General features: G+C 47.2%; 1 long non-coding RNA gene across 3 annotated transcripts; it reads right to left on the bottom strand.

Annotated features, from left to right (window-relative positions):
- Nucleotides 1-9824: 9824 nt before the first annotated feature.
- Nucleotides 9825-13483, bottom strand: LOC121082101. Of its 3 annotated transcripts, none has more exons than XR_005825899.1 (2): nucleotides 13274-13483; nucleotides 9825-9940 (listed from the first exon to the last, which is right to left on the bottom strand). It is a non-coding gene; the product is annotated as an uncharacterized LOC121082101 (long non-coding RNA). The 3 variants fall into 3 exon arrangements; XR_005825900.1 differs by lacking the exon at nucleotides 13274-13483 and adding an exon at nucleotides 10037-10860; XR_005825901.1 differs by lacking the exon at nucleotides 13274-13483 and adding an exon at nucleotides 10055-10860.
- Between the last annotated feature and the right edge of the window lie 845 nt (nucleotides 13484-14328).

The raw sequence follows: 14328 nt of genomic DNA, 5'->3' as shown, positions 1-14328 counted from the left end.
CCTTTCCATGGTGTATCCCACCTACACTGGGTTGGATTGCTGTCTGATGAATAATCAAAGGAAGCAACAAGGGCAATGCCCTCGTAGAAGGGGGGGATACACGTCATAACAAAACCAACAGGAATTCATGAGATCCGGGTTTGACTGATTCAGCGACCGAAAGGTGGCATCTAACACGCTAAAAAATGGCTTGTCGGGTAACTGGTGAAGGTTCATGTTAGGTTGGCTTGAGGGAACTATCTGCTTGGTTAGTAAGGGATCGGCTGGGGCGGGCATGGCAGTCTGCAAGTTTTCTTTTCTTTGCTGGTTATCGCTTTTGATCACGACGTTGGGGCCAATCGCTGTTCCGCTTTTTACTTCCTGTTTTTTAATAAAAAACAGTCCCCCCCTATCTGTGCCGGGTTGCCAGTATCTAACGCCCCAAGTTTTGCCGATGGTCCATCCTAGGTCGTTTTCATTGGTTACGTTTAAGAAAATATGTTGGCAGTCACATTTCCCTCGGCATACTGTCCTTCCCATCCCACTTGGTCTCCTAGGGGTGCAGCCTGTTGGTCCCCAACTGGTTTTAAGAAACGGGTCTGGTTTCGCTACCTTCCAGCCAGATGCGATGGTTTCACAGCCCCAGCGAGAACAGTAATACTGATAAGGGACGTTACAGTAAGATTTGCCGGGGTTAGAGCTGGGACACATATAGTACATTATAGTGTTCGAACAGGGGGTTGAGAGGATTAGATCACAGAGATATACTTCAAAACTAGGGGATCCCGGGGTAACTATCCTTTGCAGTATCTTTTGGTCCTTCCATCTTGCCAGTACCCATTCCCACGGCTGATGTTCATACAAGCCGCTAGACGGCGTTATGAACCCCAAAATTGAGATCACACAAAAACATCGCAGCCCCGCCTTGCGGGAGCTGTTTCGCCGTTGTCTGGACTCCGCCGGTGCAGAGCTCTCAGATGCGGACAGGCCGCTTGCCGACTCGTCGTCTTCTCTTGTCACCAGGGTATACTGGTTACGGGGGTGTCCGATGATCCGGTCCTGCAGATAAAAACTCAGTTTTCATTAGTTTTATTCTGAAGGTCTGGCTTGATAGACTTAAGTGGACACCATTTGATTCTGTTATCTTTTCTGACCGCAGCATACCCTCGCCCTGTCAGAACTAATTTCCACCCTTGTTCCCACTCTCCTAGCTCATTTCTGATCATGACGTACGGACCTTCTTCTAGCGCTCGAGTGGCCCAGTGCTTCTGGGCAGGGCTATTCACCTCGTCTCCCCTGGGGAACTGGTTTAAAGCTAATAGGGCTGTTGCTAATAAGCGTGCCTGGTCCCTTGAGGGAATGACGTTGGTAAAACCTTCTGGTTTTGCTAATACCTCTAATTTAGATTTCAGAGTTTGATTTGCCCGTTCGACTATGGCTTGTCCTGTACTATTATATGGGATACCGTGTATCAGAGTAATACCCCATTTCAGAGCGAATGCCTGGACTGATTTAGACACAAAATTTGGGCCGTTGTCCGTTTTGATCTGATTAGGGATGCCAAGCCACGCCATGGCTGTTAGCCAATGTTGGATGGTTGCCTTAGCGTCGGTCTTAAGGTGTTGTGTCGCTACGATCACCCCGCTATATGTGTCTACAGTTACTGCTAGCCATGCTCAAGGTTTTAGCAATTGGCAGAGCGTAAAATCTGTCTGCCACACCTCAGCGGCTTTAAGACCTCTGGGGTTGACTCTGCTAGACCACAATGGTGCTTTTTGACAGTGGGGACATGTAGCTACTATATGTTTCGCGTCAGTGGCCGAGATCCCACATCTCTTTGCTAACGCTTTAGCTCCAATGTGGAGGGACTCATGTAATTGGCGGGCATCTTTCAGTGTCCACAACCCTTTTGCAGCGGCATCTGCTTTGTCGTTGCCGATTTGGAAGAACCCTTTGATTGGGTTATGGCTGTTGACATGGATAACCGATATAGTGCCCTTTCGGGAAAAAAGTGCTTCTTCTAGCATCAGAGCTATTGTGGATGTTGACACGCCGGGCCCTGACATGGCTAAGCAAAGCTTGGCCACAAACATTGAATCAGTTACTATGTTGAGATGTTCTGTTGGGAACAGACCGCATGCCAGCACTACAGCTGCTGCTTCCAGCTGTTGGACGGAGATCGCACGATCGGTCATTTTGACACAGTGCCATTCTCCTCCCGACTGCCATACTGCTGCCACGGTTGAGGTCGCTGAGGATGCGTCTGTGAAGACCGTTGGTCCCTGTTGGGGCCGGTCCATGATTTTCCGTGGGAGGTCGACGTCGACAATAGCTAGCATTTGAGTCCAGGGGGGCTTTGTGGCATACCGGACTTCCCCCCCCAAATCCGGCGAGGGCTATAGCTAGATATTCTGACATTGCCACTGATTGTGTTGGGAGCTGTTTGCGAAAGGGTAGGTATATTCTGGCTGGCTCAATGCCCAGATGCCTTAGGGCGAGTTTCCTGCCTTTCATGATGAGGTTACCGAGGCACTCGACTCCTGGAGAGAAAGCACGTGACGTTTTCCCCAGGACTATCCATTGTATTGGCTGAGCTTTTTCAGGAGGGCCTTGGGCCAGCGCTCCTACCCTCCCCCCCTTCCGTGAAATGCACATACAGATCGAGTGGCATAGCTGGGTTCCACCTGGCGAGCGTGTTTGATGACACCTGTTGTTCGATAAAGTCGAGAGAGTTTACTGCCTCTGTCGTCAGAGTTTTTTGTTCCCATGGGTGTTTCCCTTTCAAAGGATCGTACAGGGGGGCCATGATTTCGGGAGGGATCAGGACAACATTGCGGAGCCATTGCAAAGACCCCACTAACTGTTGCATATCATGGAGTGTTTTAACGGTTCGACGGATTTTTATTTGAGGAGGTGTTATATAAGAACTTGTGATTCCCATTCCCAAGAAACTGACACAGGGTCCTCTTTTAATTTTTGCACTCGCGATTTCAAACCTGTTTGTCTTGAGGGTTTCTGAAATGATTGTCACCAGGTGGTCTACCTGATTGCCTGATGGTGCGGCAATCAGGATATCATCCATATATTGAATGATAGTCGCAGTTGGGTCACTGCGCCGTACCGGTGCCAGTGCTCGATCTACCGTGATTTGACAGATAGTGGGTGAATTGACCATTCCTTGGGGCAGCACTTTCCACTGGAAGCGCAAGTTAGGGCGTTGGCTGTTTGGAGACACTACAGAAAAAGCAAACCGCTCTTTGTCCGCCTCATGCAGAGGTATTGAGAAAAAACAATCTTTAATATCAAGGACAGCACAAGGTTGTCCCTCCGGAACCATGGAGTTCATGGGCAACAGTGTTTGAACGGGACCCATTGGTTGGATTTTTTTGTTTACCTCGCGCAGGTCGTGGAGGAGACGAAACCCCTCGCCTGCTCGTTTGGGTATTACAAAGACTGGGGTGTTCCATGGACTAGTGGAAGGCTCTATATGACCTCGTTGCAGTTCGCGGTCAACTAACTCAAGAAGGGCATCCATTCGAGGCTTTGACAGGGGCCACTGCTCGACCCAGACTGGGTCGGATGATTTCCATGTCAGTCTGATCGGTGGAAGTGGGTGTACGGCAGTGGCCCTTACTGTAAATTTGTCACTCTGTCTTTTAATAAGGCTAGGGTGTCCCTTCCCAACAGGGGTGGGACTCCTGACATGACGTATGGAAAGAGGGTAATGGTCTTTTCTGGTCCCTTTTCTGTGTGGAGCGTGATTGCTACCAAGTGAGCACTTTTCCGAGCTCAGGTTAATCCCCCGACTCCACCCACCATGGAGGCGTCTTCCAATTTCCAATGCAGGGGCCAGCTCATTTCAGGAATGACTGTAACATCTGCTCCGGTATCAAACAAAAAGGGGATACTGATGGTGGTACCATTTAGGGAATTATGGAGGGAACAAATCCCCCACACCACTGGCAGGTTGTCACACCTTACTGCCAGGGCCACCCAGGGGTCTCGCCCCCACCGGGCGGTCCCTGCTGTCCCTGGGACGGAGGCCAGGTTTGTGGGGTCGTTGGCTGGGCCATAAAGTTGGTTGCTTCCTGCGGGGGCAACGGGTTCGGGAGTGACCCCCCCCTGTCTGGGGTTGGTGTAATGGGGCCGCCTGACATCCCAAGTGGGAGAGGGCTGTGTGCGGCCCGGGGGCCCCCTCCCCTTCCCGTTTCCCTGCTTTTTAAGCCTGCATCCCTTCGCGAAGTGCCCTCTCTTTCCACAGGCCCAACATGGTCCTTTAGATCGGTTTTGCAGGGGGAGTGCCGTTGGCGGGTCTCCTGATTGGGGGCAATTAATCATCGCATGGCCTGGCTGGCCACATTTGGGGCATATCATCACGCTAGCCAGTGCACGAACGGCCACTTGGATTGGGGCCAGGTGTTCCTCGCTCACTACATGTTTAATCATGTCTGCGAGACTTGACCCAGGTGGCAGCGATCGCAGGATTTCCTTGGGTTTTAGATTAGACTGTTGCCGCAAACAGTCTGCGACAACCGGGCCTTTTGCCTCTGGGGGCAGGGTCGAGGAATCGACTGCTGCTTGGAGGCGATCTACAAACTGTGTGAAACTCTCGCTTTCTTTTTGTTTTATTGTGGACCATGGCGATGGCTTGGCAATAACTCTAGAGGTTGTGCGAATAGCCTCTCTAGCCGCACGGGTGGTTGCCATAACTTCATGGGCCCGCAGGCCCTGGGCTTGTGCTTGGGGGGTAATCATTGTTGGGTCTGTACCCATCAACCGCTGTAGGCTGGAGCCGTGTAGCGGATGATCCGCTCCGGTTACTCGGGCTAACTGCCTCGCACAGTTCTCCTCCCATTCTTGTTTAAACACAATCATCCCTGCCCCGTCAAAAATCAACCTACAGGTCTGTTTTATATCGAACGGGAGCAAATCATCTCCCCCAAAAACCCCATCTATGAGGGTGGAGACCATGGCCGAATTGAGTCCTTTGTCCGCGATTGCTTTAACAATCGCTTGTATATCCTTAGGGCTTAAGGGGGAATGGACCCTCTGTCCCCCGTCCGTCACTCGGACCGGGAATGCTAGTGTGTGTGTTGGGGCCCAATCGGCACATGCAATTTGTATTTTTCTCCAATCAGTGAGAGTAATTTCTGTCCCCTTATGTTTTTCTTTTTCCGTGAGTGGTGATATTTTGGTCTCTGTATTTGCCAGCCAAGTCTGCCATGCAGAGTCGGAGTCGGAGTCAGAGTCCGACTGACTGCTCTCTTCCGGGTGTTGGTGGGATGTGGTCGGGCTTCGGCCCCTCCCCTTTCTTGTGTAATTGGGCGGTTCTTTCCCTTTCTGCCCGCCCTGCCTTCCGCTTGGGGAGGCGCCTGCCTTAGAAGGACGGTTTTGGGGAGGGTCATTCTGATTAGCTTTCCGCCCCTCGCTCGTGATCTTTTCCCTTTTTTGGTCATGCCAATGACTCTTTTCTTTCCCATTCCCCTCCCCCTCCCCTCGGTGTGCGCCTGTTAACTCTAGCGCTCCCCCCCTGCTCCCGCCGGGGGCGGTCTCGCCCCGCCCTTCCCCTTGCTGCTCAGCGCCATCTTGGGGCGCACAGGGCGGTGGTTCAATCTGTGTATTTTCGGCCTCGGCTTTCGCCTCAGCGCCCCTGGCCTCTGCCGCCAGTTTGCCCCAAAAGGAGTTCGCCGAGGAGTCTGTGGGCGAGCTGAAGATGTTAGAGTCTTTCGGACGCTGAGTGGGCGCGTCACTTTTCTGTCGGCTTTGAGGGTCGACGGAACCCTCCTCAGCTGGGGGGCGTGAGGTTTGCGTAGCCGCCCCAATTCCCACCCGTGGGGTGGTTAACAGACAATCCCTGGCAGCTTTCCAGGTCTCCTGCTCGTGTCTAGCTTTTTGGAGAGCCTGGACGACTTTCCCCCACGCTTTCAGATTTTTCCCACTACCAGTAGACATCGTTTCATCGCATAAAGTGCGGGAACATTTGTCCCACGCATCTGGGTGGAGTATATCCACCGGCTGGTCAATGGCCCCCAGCTCCAAAAGTCTCGCGACTGTGAGAGTAAAATCTTTGGGCTTACAGTCAATACCCCACTGCTTATGCAGCTGTAATACGACCTTCGCAAGAGCTTCCATCCTCTTGGCTGGTCCGGGAGCGTCCTCCCCGCCGGGCTGGTCCTGCCGCTCCGGCCGCCGTTCACCCAACTCCAGGTGATTGTTCCCGGGTTTCGGCACCACTTGTTGCCTTTTCAGGCACGTGGTGACCTGGTTCAGGAACGGCACGGCGGCCGACCCCTGGCCGCGCGGTCCATCAGCTCACAGACACCAATGTGGTGGATGGCAAATGGCGTTTATTGCTGAACGACGTGACACTATATAGCCTAGGTTTACAATGTCACTTCCGTCTGCTTACATCATAAATTAAAAGCTGTTGGCTACCTGGAGGGGGGCCCTGTGTTTCCGTACAGCGCGAGATCTTCCGGCCGCCAGGCCCTACCTAGCAACAAGGCTCTTAGCCCTTGGTGCCTGTTTTCTAGTGGAAACATAGAAAGCACCCCAGATTTATTGCCTGTTGCAGTGGCTCTATGGTTTCAGGCCTCACAAAATTAAAAAGTCTCCCTACCACAAACCCTAGGAAATAAAGGGTGGGCAGGTGCTGCGGGCATTCTGGGCGAGCGGGAGTCAGATTCAAATACTCATGGAGTTCAAGATCTGATCCGTTTATTGTACAAACCAGGTACACTTTTATAAGGCACTCTATAAGCGTGTGATAATATGATTGGCTATTCTACAAGCGTATAATAATATGATTGGTTAACAAATGTTTATTGGCAAGATCTCTGTTTCTACTTCTTCAGGCACGTAGGCTCTTTTCTGTTGTTTCCCAGCTCCTCTTATCGCGTCCTGCTGGCCTTGGTTTTGTGCAAGCACCTGCAAACTGTTCCTCCCTCTTCATTCCACTGCTCTGATCGTGCCCTCGTCTTATTTCTTCAGTATTTTTCCACTTGCTTCAAAGTTCAGTATAATCATTCAACACAGCAAAAGCCCCAACACCTCCCCCTTTCTTTTTAAATACAGCATTAATACTGCGTTCCATACAGCTTTGGAAACATTGTAAAAGACAAGGCACTAAAAGTAACAAAAGAATAACAAACAACAATATACTATGCAAAGCAGAAGCAAAAGCAATATTCATTAGGCCTATTCCTAAAAATAATGCCATCGTTCACATTTACAATGATGTTGTATTATATGAGATTCAAAACTTTTTCTGATAATGCGAACCCAGAAGATGAGTTCGTTTCGATGTTCTGCTAAAAGTATCTGTTCGAAGGCTTCATAAGATTGTAAGGCCTCGTTTATACCTGAAAAAGTAGGGGCATGTATCCCAGTAAGAAGGGAAAAACCGCCAGAACCAAAACGTAGGAAAACCTTCCGCCTATATGCTCCAACCCTTTTACAATATCCACAATATAGAGTAACTGTTGAATTACAAGAAGTAACACATATAGGACAAGAATTTTCTGTTTCTATCGGTCCTTGCCCAAAAAGATCCTGCAACGCACGCACAATACGGTCACAGTGTAACAAAGACAATTCACCGGAGGGTAATTGACATTGTATCTCCCGAGGTAACTGCTGCAAGATGGGCAGAATAATGTATGTTAACTTATCTACAAGCCGCTTTTCTTCATTTGGTCGTGGCGGTCGGAATAACCTTTCTCGATGCTGTGCCCACTGAGCCCACTGATCCCTCCTGTTCATTTAGGAGTCAATCCTGTCGTAGTCACCCTGCTCTTTCTTTTCAGTGGGTCGGTTTTCAATCCACGGGCGAACCCATTTTGCTGGAATCCACTTGGTCACTGCCCCTGTGGAGATACATGCATAACCCCGACCCCACGTTAATAAATTATGAGGTCCTGACCAACAATTTGAGACAGGGTCAAATACCTGGACAGCTATGTCACAATTCGAAAAATCGTTGGGATTGTTAGAAAAGTGATAGAAAATCGGCTGTTCAGTACATTCCGTTCTGGGATTCAACCAGTTCAGTACATAGCATGCTTTTGCCACTATTACATGAGGACTCCTCTCCCCCTCTTTTCGAAAAACAGACAGGTAATGTTTCAATGATTGATGGGCATGTTCAATAATTGCCTGACCACCAGAATTATTCGGAATTCCTGTAACGTGCTTCACCTGCCATTGCAGCAAAAAGGTCTTTATTTTGGCACTAAGATATGCAGGGGCATTATCTGTTTTTACCATATCTGGGTGGCCCAGCACAGCCATGGCTGACATCCAATGCTGGACATGGACATATTTAAGTATGACAGTCCTAGCGTCTTGACGAGACAGACCAAACTGTTTTTGGAGAGACCGGGCAGATTGGTGAAAAAAGGCATGTGACTCTGTTGCTTGTTTTAGAGGAGAATTTTGTAATACTGGGGATGCCACCTGAGTGTCTATGTAAGCATTACCTTCTGATAAGACACCAGGTAAATCCAGATGACTTCTGATATGCGTAATCCACCAAGGGAATTGTCTAAAATTTATTTCATTCCACATCTGAATAACTAGGGCCATAAGTCTGTCATTCGTAAAAGACCCTAAAAGGGAACGCGAAAGACGCGAAACTATACCAACAACATATTTAGAATCACTTACAACATTAAGAGGGACATTGCGAAATTCCTGAAACACCATTAACACTGCTCTTAATTCCAAAACTTGAACTGAACCTTCCATTTGTTCTATATGAGAAATCCAATTGTTCCTGTCATCCCTATAGGCATAGCCACACTTTTGAGTTTTGCTACTAGCGTCGGTAAAAACCGTAAGTGCATTTTTTATAGGATTTTGTTGCTGTAAAGATTTTTCCTCCAATACTAAGGAAGTTTTAAATAAGGGATGATTGGGATAATGATTATCTAATTGAATACCTAGGGTTGCCACTGCAAAACACTCAGAAATCTGAATCCACCAGTCAGCCAAGGACAAATTTTTCACAGGTGGGACACTAAGAATTTTTTGTGGCTGGATTCTTGTTTCTGAGATGCGCAGAACAAGATAATTCCAGGGCGCTAGTTTTTGTACCTTTTCTTTTGCTATAACCAATCCAAAGGTATGCAGACTCTGTATAAGTTCCTGTTCTTTTTCAGGGGCTAGTGTGTGAGGGCTGGCTATTAAGAGATCATCCATATAATGATAGGTAATAAGGTTAGGATTATTCTCTCTTCAAGATTGTAGAGCTAAATCCACAAACCACTGACATATTGTTGGGGAGTTTTTCATACCCTGAGGTAGTACAACCCACTCATACCTTTTTGCTGGAGCGGCACGGTTTATAGCTGGTACTGTAAATGCAAATTTTTCACAATCATCCTCATGCAGAGGAATAGTGAAAAAACAATCTTTTAAATCAATAATTAATAGGTCCCAATTTTGTGGTAACATAGTGGGAGAAGGCAGCCCAGGCTGAAGGGCACCCATGTCAACCATTTTTTCATTTATTGCTCTTAAATCATGTAATAATCTCCATTTTCCTGATTTCTTTTGAATTGTAAAAATGGGTGTATTCCATGGGCTAACAGAAGGTCTGATGTGGCCTAAATCCAATTGTTCTTGGACTAATTCTTGAATGTGTTGCAGCTTCTCTTGAGGTAAGGGCCATTGATCAACCCATACGGGAGTTTCTGATTTCCATTTTAATTTTAAGGTTGGGCAAGAGCTGCTATCAATGGCCCCAATCAAAAATCTGTAGAGATTCTCATTCCTCATTGGGAAAGTACATCTCTACCTAACAAGGACAAGGATGTGTGTAGGACATAAGGTTTTACCCATGCTTGATGTCCTTCTTGATCCGTGAAAAGAATGAAGTTTTTACTGACCTGTGTCAGACGACTTCCCCCAATGCCTGAAATGGTTGAACCCGCACTATCTAATTCCCACATGGTAGGCCAAACTGAAAAGGGAAGAACAGTAACATCAGCACCAGTATCAATCATCATTGAAACATTAGGAAGATTAACACCTTGTGGACCAGATATCTTAACATTACATTTTGGCCGCTCGGCACCAATAAGTTGACAAAAGGCAATGTTAGGCATACCCGTTGGGCCAAATGCACCTTGACCCCTGTCCTTTTCTCCTTTTTGAGGGACAGTAGCTTGGAATGGAATGAGCTGTGCAATAGTTCTTCCTGCTGGAATATGAACAGGTGGAGAAAAAACTTTTACCATAATTCCAATAGGTCCGGTATAATCGGCATCAATACAACCAGGAAGAACAAAAATCCCCTTTTTTGACGCAGAAGAGCGTCCTATAAGGAGTGCAGATAAACCATAACCCAAAGGACCACTAACTGTAGAAGGAAGTACATGTACCTTTTCATCAGTGATATTTACAGGTTCTGCCACGGCCAAATCGACTCCTGCGCTTCCTCTGGTGGCTGAATACAGCTCGCCGAGGCAGCCATGAATTTTGTTGGGTTCTGGGGATATTTCTTGGCCGCGTCCCTCAGAACGCGGCTGTTCCCGTTTCCCAGAACAAAGAGGGGTGTACCATCTTTTCTAAATTTTGAGCGACAATCGGCCGCTTTATGACCAAATTTTTGACAACGCAAACAATTTCCATTCAACAGAGACTTTCCTCCTAGATTCTTTTTGCAGTCACATTTAAAGTGACCTTCCTGTCCACATTGATAACATTTTGGCTTAAGACCCCGGTCCCCTCGGCCTTGTACCTTGTTGTTGTTTAGAGCTACTGCTAGAGCATTGGCATGTATTTTTGCCTTTTCCTCTTCCTCAACCAAAGGAGCCCTTGCGCATGCCTCTATCATTTGAGCGATGGATGCCCCAGGGGGTAAGGATGCTATAAGTTGCTTACAAGTGACATAGAAACAACATTAATTGCAGGAGAGTGTTATAATCTAACGTTCCTCCCTCCTGAGGCCATTTCGCATCACTCCCCAATTTATACAAAGGCCACCACTGATTACAATATTTAATCCATTTCCTTCTATTTTCGGTACCACCATGTCCTACGATATCACTCCAATGTTTTAATATACAACCCAAGGGCGATTTTTCACAGGGCTTACTCCTTCCATTTCCCATTTTACAATTTTAATTACTTTTTCTCCGGCCGCCTTAGCCACCCAAGGTCGGAAACACGGATAGAGCTCCTTGCTCATATTGCACTCAAACGCATGTCTCAAGCACTCTTGCACTCACACTCAGTCAAAATAATTAAGCTATACACTGAAAATCAAAATGCGCATCTCAATCACACCATTCACACTCTCCGGGCAGCCCTCAGTCACACAAGCAGTATGTTATACGGTACCGTGCACTTATGTACAACTTTTAGGAACACTGGCAGTTCACAAAGTATGCATTTCAATGAACAATTGCCAAAAAACAAACAACAAACAAAAAAAAAAAAACCCACATTTTTCCTGGTCTTAAGCAGAGTGTTAAGTTTTCCGCTATTTGCCACGAATTACCAGAATATTATTATTTTTCATCATACATTTCATAACTCCAAGTTTTGAACATGTAACAAGACAACACATAGAACAAACAAGACACAGAGCGCTATTTCAGTTGTTACATTCTAGGAATTCCCCAATTCTTAAGACAACCTAAAGGAAGTTTTTAGCTTCCCCCCTTTTTTTTTTTTTTTTTTTTTCCTCCTGGGGACTGCGCTGCGCGCCGGACGTCTCCGTGCGTCTCACCAGCCGCCCCGTTACTAAACATACCGTTTTATCCGTGGATCCAGGGGTTTCTCTTCTGCTCCCGGGTGAACAGCTGAGAAGAGGAGGCTCCTCCGAGAAAATCTCCCGGGGCGCGCCTAGGAGCGTCCGCTCTGCAGCTGGTCCCTCAGCCGAGCAGAAATCCTCCTGCCTGGCTCGTCAAAACTGACGTGCGGAATTTGACTCTATAACTCGAAAGTTATAAAGTAGGCATGTTTATTGCGCGCAGATGCACGGGGGATCGCTCCTCCACAAGCGTGCATACCCGAAGTGACAAACCATCCCACATTTATACAATGAAACAAATGAATATTCAATTAACGCCTATACATATTCGTTACCTAAACCCCGCTTCCTATGTTAATTAGCTTATCAGTCCGTTTCCTGGAATGTGGTGGTCTTGCAGGTTTGTAGGTGATTCATGTCCTTGTGACCATCCGATCTTCTCCAGCAAGGAAACTTAGCACTCCCTCCCTCTAGATAGCATTGGAATATCTCTCATCCTTTTCTATTTTTTTTTTTTTTATTATTTTTTTTTTTTTTTTTTTTTTAAAATAGCCCCTTTTGTTAGAGGAAGAAGGGCAGGCGTCTCCCCAAAACTGTAGTTGTCTCCTCAAAGCTGTGTGCCTATGTGACCAGACACTGCACCCATGACTAGTCACCATACCCACATTCCTTGAGCAGACATACAATCACAATCAATGTCCATTGTCCCCATTTCACACTATTTCTCCATATCAAAATTACTTTATGTAATGCCAGAAAGATCAGTCTCAGGATGAAATATAACTTACAACTTGATTTCAGCATTGCTCCTACCAGGTTTGTCCAAAGTCACACAATCATCTTAAAGTAGCCAGAGGCCATGGTGCATTTTAACACTGGTCAGGAAGTCAGATCTCAACTTTCACCTTTGCAAAGACAAACATGCTTTATTTAGGAGCTGGTGGAGCTGTGCCGTTCCCACCCCAGCAGTTTTACATCCAGTACTCGCAATTGCCGGTATTAATGTCTGTCTGCTGCTTGCCGTTTGTTCCTTATCAGGACACCAGGATGGTAATTCATCATCTAATCCCCACGCTATTCGTTCAGCAGTAGTCATTACTGGATAAGCTTTAGATGTATAATCGGGGGGATTTTCACACGGAGATTGCCCCTCTGGCTCTTCCTCCGACTGAGCAGTAGGATCGCCGGGAGGCCGCACTGCAGCTTTAACAGCTGCAGCGACTTGCACCTCGCCGTGTAACTGCGCGGCCATACCCCGTACAGCCCGATACGTGCGAGCCAAAGTCTTTACCCCCTTAGTCCCGACTTGCACAGATTCCCACAAGTCCTCTCCCACTTTCTTCCATGTTTCATTATTATATACATCTTGCATAGAAGCAAGGAAACCATGGCGGCGACTCCAACATAGCAGATAAATTACTGCCTGCCGTGAGACTGACGTTTCAGTTTTCTCTGCTAATTTCACTAAACTGTCTATGATTGCTTTCTCCACCGCTGATGCAGTGATCCCCATCCTGCTTAAGTTTCCTGACTCACCGGTCAGCCGTGCACGTTCCGCCTTTCTTCGGGCGCCCAGCTCTCTCTCCGCTGGCAGCAGGATCCTCGCCGGCTCCGCAGCTTGTAACACGATCCTTAATGAATCTTCCTGACTCTTCGACCGATCCACACGTCGGGGTCACCAGATGCTGCGGGCATTCTGGGCGAGCGGGAGTCAGATTCAAATACTCATGGAGTTCAAGATCTGATCCGTTTATTGTACAAACCAGGTACACTTTTATAAGGCACTCTATAAGCGTGTGATAATATGATTGGCTATTCTACAAGCGTATAATAATATGATTGGTTAACAAATGTTTATTGGCAAGATCTCTGTTTCTACTTCTTCAGGCACGTAGGCTCTTTTCTGTTGTTTCCCAGCTCCTCTTATCGCGTCCTGCTGGCCTTGGTTTTGTGCAAGCACCTGCAAACTGTTCCTCCCTCTTCATTCCACTGCTCTGATCGTGCCCTCGTCTTATTTCTTCAGTATTTTTCCACTTGCTTCAAAGTTCAGTATAATCATTCAACACAGCAAAAGCCCCAACAGGCAGGGAATGCAAACAGTAGCAATGCCTGAACTACCATACAAAACTGCAGCTAAAATTTTCTTAGGAGGTATCTAGGACCTAATCTCCCTGGCCTTTTTGAGTCAAAAGGGCCAGCTCAATGGGCCAGCATACATAAAAATGTGCAGTCCCTCCAGACTACACCTTTGTAAAATGACTGCAGCAAGGACACTCCCAGTAAGTTGAACAATCGTTTACATTTTAGCGCTGTTTATGCTCTGAACAGTCAGAAATGTTCAGAATTCAGGCAGGAGCTCACTAGGTTCCTTCTCAGTCAAAGGAAAGATTGGACGAGATATATATATATCTTGTCTAATCACACACACATGAAGTCTGAAAGTCAGAGCACTGGTAATTCACTGTCCTTCCAGCCAAATCCATCAGGCACAGGTCACCTACTATCCTATCCTGCTACTCCAGGATAGGAATAAAATAGCAAACTTAAGTTCTGACTATGACCCAAGAATCTTTCTTTCTGTTCTTTCTAGA

The sequence above is a fragment of the Falco naumanni genome, unplaced genomic scaffold (assembly GCF_017639655.2).
Source record: "Falco naumanni isolate bFalNau1 unplaced genomic scaffold, bFalNau1.pat scaffold_282_arrow_pat_ctg1, whole genome shotgun sequence".
Lineage (NCBI taxonomy): Eukaryota > Metazoa > Chordata > Aves > Falconiformes > Falconidae > Falco > Falco naumanni.
Note: the sequence above shows the minus strand (reverse complement) of the source record. Positions and strands in the feature narration are given on the sequence as shown.